Consider the following 6,000-nt stretch of genomic DNA (forward strand, 5'->3'; position numbering starts at 1 on the left):
AAAACATGATGCATTGGTATGGTTCACTTATAAAAACTACCAAAAATATTAGCAAACAGAAGTGTATTTATTGGTATATTAAATGATCTTTTGAAAAATCTTATTGCCAATGTATATGCTGCATCTCTCATACAGCCTCAAGTTTTTCCTGTTATGAAAATGGTAAATGTGCCCGATAACCCTACCATACTTACAGGAACTGCTATGAGAGTATTATTTTTGTATTGTTGTCTTTCGTTTTTACCTTATGTGCTTTGTGTAAATGCCTTTTTCTTTATCTTCGTTGGCATATTTACTCGTTTTTATAGTGATTAAGATAATAACAAAATGTTGGCTGCTGTATCTCTATTTTTATGATTATAACATATGTTCTCCTGAGATGGAGAGGGAGAGGGTGTAGTTGGAAGTTACAACATTGGTATCGTCAAGTAATTAGTAGATATAATTAGTGGGAGTGAAACTATTTATTAAAATAAAGACGATCTCTACTAAATTTTGGCAAGAGTGATGCTTAATCGCAGTTCATAGATATTAATTGAATTTGCAGATAAATGGGACTATTATGATTGCTTCATTTGCTTCATTTAAGATTGTAAGTTACACTAATTATAACCAAAATTTCTGCATTCCGTTTATTTTTCAAATTTACCATATTAAGGATTATAGAAAAATTCATTCTTCAAGAATTACGTTTTTAAATTGGAAAAATGATTTCAAATATTGATTAGAATATGAACTTTGTTTGATGGATATGGCTTGTTCCAAACATTTTCTTTATTAGTTTTATGTTTATTTCAGACATTAAATAAAATTAATCTTGTTGATTTCACTAGATATCTTAAATCAAAGTTTATAGGCTGACAATTATCTGTAAACATCCGTCATAAATATGTAATATGAGTATAGATTTAGAAAAAAAATACATAATATAAGGGTTAAAAATGTCAAAAGTAAATCCCCGAAAGTGTTTACAGAATTGTTTAGGTCTAGGATACAGGAAAAGGATAAACAGACAACAGTAGTAATCTAATTCAATATAACGTATAATTTATAGCTTACTTTGTTACCTACGGATCTGACCTTACTTGAATTTTATGCACAGAGACGACACCGTTTTGTAAAAAATGTCACATGAGGCCAAACTATAAATACCCTCTGATCAATTGAACAACAACTATTGAGGATATTTGTTTTTATCAAAAGTAAGTATGATTTATATAAAATATAAACCTTTATTTTCAATATATAAAAGTAATGAATATAAAGAAGAAGTTTTATGACACGGGTATCTGAAGTTATATTTCAACAAATTTGCTGGAGGCTAAATGTGGAATCAAGATTTTTCATGTGAATCGGAAGTATGAGCAGTTGCTAAACTAATACTGTTATCCGGCGTATTGCTTATATTATATAAAAAAATATATGAAAAGTTGGAATATTTAATAAGAGGAGGATTTGAAAGCTACTTTATTAACAAAATTATAAAACAAGAATGATCTGGGCATCACATGTACAATATTGTGTTCATTTCTGTGTTTAGATCATACAATATCGTGAAATTATACTCGCTAGACGATCCAAATTTTTCTCAAAATAGCTAAGGTATATCTCTATCTCAATAAAAAGAACGAGACGACTTAACTTTCATATTTATAACTTTCCGTGACATCTTAATATGTAGTGTATACTTCTGAGCTTGTTGAATTTTAGAATTTTTGATAAACATTATGTGCCAAATACTGATACATGTTAACGCCAGGGAAATTAATTTCACAAATTGTTTAAAATCGTAAATAAGTGCAACAATAAATATCCAGATTTATTGTGAAAGTGATACTCGACTTTTTTACTGAATTAGTACAAATATTTGTTATGGGGCCAGCTAAAACCTGCCTCCGGGTGCAGGATTTTCTTTCTGTGTTGAAGATTAGTTTATAAAACACCATCAAAGTTCTTGAGTTTTGTGGGTTTGTGTTGCTCAGTCTTTAGTTTTATGTGTACGATATCAATGTTACTGCACCTATTACGCATTTCAGATTAATGTCTCTTCTGTGTTGAGTTATCATTTGTCATATTTATAAATTAATTGTTTACACAAACCTTTCAATTTTCGAAAAACTATGACTTTTTAACCTCCGGAATAAATAATCTTAGCTGTAAATCATTTAGGAATGTTTGGTCCTCAATGTCGTCAAAAAAAAGTAAAATCACAAAAATACTGAACTTAGAGGAAAATCAATTCGTCAACTTCGTGCTTTATTCGTCCTTTTTAACTTGTTTTTATTCGAGCGTCACCGATGAGTCTTTTGAAGACGAAACGCGTGTCTGGCGCATATACAAAATTTCAATCCTGGAATCTTTTCTACAAATGTTGGAAAGCTGACTAAACCTTAAGAGGGCTGCCTAAAGTATGGCTAAATCCGGATTAATATTCGATTAATCCATTTAAACAATCACGGTTAGATTTCTATTTGATCTCTGAAAGCCTTATAGATGATATATGTGATATAAACATTGGCAATAGCTACAGATCAGACCATTTACCAGTAATTTTGACTTTAAAGATAAATGAGTTTATAAAGGCAGGGGCCTCTGGAAATTCAACAACTCTCTCCTTCAAGATATTGAATATGCAAAATTAATTAAAAAAAACCAATTATTAGTTGAGCAATATGCAGTGCTAGGTTATAGCAGAGATGCTTTAAAAATTATTATTGATGATTTTGATATACAATTTACAATCAGTGACCAATTATTTTTTGAAACACTTCTCAATGAGATCAGAGGTAAGACTATTTCTTATTCGACATATATAAAAAAGGAAAGGATAAAACAGGAAAAAAACTTACAGAAGAAATACAAAAACTAGAACAAAACACAATCACTGAGGACGATTTAAATGTAATAGAGATTAAAAAATGTGAACTTTGAATTTTGCGACAAAACAAGATTAAAGGTCAATATGCTAGGTCAAGAACCCAGTGGATTGAAGAAGGAGATAGACCAACTAATTATTTTTGTAACCTAGAAACCCAAAGACAAGAGTGTATAAAAGATGTCAATCTATCAGGGGAATTACCATTTCAAACACCTAAATTAAGAGATAATGAAAAAGATTCTTTAGAAGGTAATATAAACTTTAGTGAGCTTACACAAGCATTAAAAAGGATGAAAAATAATAAAAGCCCCGGTTCAGATGGCTTTACAGCAGAATTTTTTAAAGTTTTTTTGGATAGATATTGGAAAATTTGTCTTCAGGTCAATAAATGATGCATATGAAATTGGGGAAATGTCTGTCACACAGAAGCAGGGAGTAATTACATGTATCCCAAAGGAAGGTAAATCAAGACAGTTTTTAAAAAAATGGCGTCCAATTACCCTTTTAAACTCAACTTATAAATTAGCATCTAGCTGTATAGCAGAGAGAATAAAGTCAGTTCTTAATAAACTAATTAATTCTGACCAAACAGGTTTTATTCCGGGGAGATTTATTGGGGAGAACTGTAGACGATATTTTACATTTCACGGAGGAAAATAACATCCCTGGTATATTACTCTTGATTGATTTTGAAAAAGCATTCGACTCTATCTCCTGGTCATTTTTATTTGAGACACTTAAATATTTTAATTTTGGAGAATCTATCATGAACTGGATAAAAACATTTTATAATAATATTTCTTCAACAGTGACTCAAAATTGTTGTCTGTCAGATTTTTTTCGTGTGGAAAGAGATTGTAGACAAGGAGATCCTTTGTCTCCTTACGTTTTCTTGCTATGTGCAGAAATACTTGGCATTTTAGTCAGAAATAGTAATGATATTAAAGGTATTACGATAGATGATACAGAGTTTATATTGTCTCAATATACTTATTTTAGATGGATCTCCTTCCTCTTTAGATGCATCCCTCCGTATCTTACAATTCTATGCTGAGATATCAGGACTGGAAATTGATTTGAATAGAATGTTAAATCTAAATTATGCTCCTCGAATTCAAGAAATAGAAAGTATTATACAAAAAAGGTCAAAACAGTCGCTTACTCCATTTGGTAAAATAACTATTATAAAATCTTTAATTATATCAAAATTGAATCATCTGTTCTTATCCATACCAAGTCCAGATGAATGTGTACTACAACAACTCAATAGTAAAATTTATGCTTTCATTTGGGATGGTAAACCCGACAAGGTAAATGTCAAGAATACTGCAGAGGCGGTTTAAAAATGATTAATTTGAGAAATTTTATACAAGGGCTAAAATTGACCTGGGTTAGGAGATTATTTAATTCAAATTCAAAGTGGGTCAAATTATTTACTGTTTATACACAAAATATACATTTTACAGAGTTGGCTTATTTTGGAACAACCAAAAAATTAGATAACGTTTTTTGGAAAGAAGTAATTTGTGCTTGGAAAAACATGTCGAGATTCCGACATCCTCGCTATTTTGAGGAAGTCATATCTTCATCTATATGGAATAATGAGAACATTAAAATTGATAACGTCAGTGTTTATTATAGAAGTTAGGCACAACACGGGGTATGGACTGTAAATGACCTTCTAGATGAGCAAGGAAATATGTTGTCTTATCAAAATTTTGAACAGCTATATACTTTTAAACCCACATTTTTACAATTTTTTGGTATTAAAGTAGCATTAAAAAAATGGTTACAATCTATGGGAATCAACACTGAAAGGGAAAAACAACAAGCTCTGTTACCTTTTAATATTAACATTTTTTTCAAGTCAAACAAAGGTTCAAAAGACATGTATAATATATTAAATCAAGGTGCGATACCAGTTGTAATAGCAGCTGAGCGAAAATGGGAGGGTATATTAAATAACGTTGTAGGGGATTGGAAAAAAATCCATAACTTTGTCACTAAAATTTCAATAAATACTAAGCTCTGTTGGTTTCAATACCGAATTATTCACCGTATTTTAGGTACTAATACTTTACTTTTAAAGATGAACCGTGTACAGTGTAATTTATGTACATTTTGCAAGGAAGAACCAGAAAGCATAGAACACTTATTGTGGGGCTGTCATATTGTAGCAGACATTTGGTACCACCTGAATGCCTGGATTTTTGACACAGCACATATTGAAATTCCACTTAATATAGATATAATCATGTTTGGTCCTTATGATAACTATAAATTTAATTCTATAAAAAATGAAGTCATTTTACTAGTAAAGTATTTTATATACAGATCAAAGATGCGAGAGGAAAACCTCATATAGAGGGATTTAAAAATTATATCAAAGAAAATTCAATTTTAGAAAAACATATTTCCTCAACAAATATGAGTGTGAAAGATTATAACATGTACTGGAACCCCTGGGATAAAATCATTAATTAATTTAATAGTGAATTATTATGTATAGATGTGCTTGAAATGTAATTTCCATTATCACGATATATTTTTTGATGAAAATGTTATATACTTCATCCATATTTCGTTATATCATATCGTATTATTAGTATTATTTTTGTTTACTCTTTTCAGGGGCGGATCCAGGAATTTATTAGGGGGTGGTCACCTTTTGAAATCTTGAATTAAAATTCTATTTTTTTATGGCCCCTTATAGGAAGATTCTGTTTGCCGCAAATTAAAACACACTTGCATATAGATTCCAAAACAGTTCTGTTTGCTTTTATACGTTCATTCATTGCTTTATCAATAAAACTATTTAAATATCAGTAGTCCTTTGCTCAATGTTTTCAAGAAAAAGTTGAGCTTTTGCTCTAGCTTCAGTATGACTTTTTTTACATGATTTCTCATTAAGTCTTGTACTTGCATGTGCCATATCTGTTAGTGGTTTGCATGATAATGTTCCCAAACTATTAACCCCAAACAGAGAACAGTATATGCAGTAAGCTCCTTCTTGTGAAGGTGAGTACACTAGCCCATCATAGCGATTTAGTCAATTCAGCTGAAACAATCTGTTCTTTCCTGCATATTTTTTTACAGGAAAGTTATAGTTTATTCCAGGTTGG

This window comes from Mytilus edulis, chromosome 10 (assembly GCF_963676685.1).
Source record: "Mytilus edulis chromosome 10, xbMytEdul2.2, whole genome shotgun sequence".
Classification (NCBI taxonomy): Eukaryota; Metazoa; Mollusca; class Bivalvia; order Mytilida; family Mytilidae; genus Mytilus; species Mytilus edulis.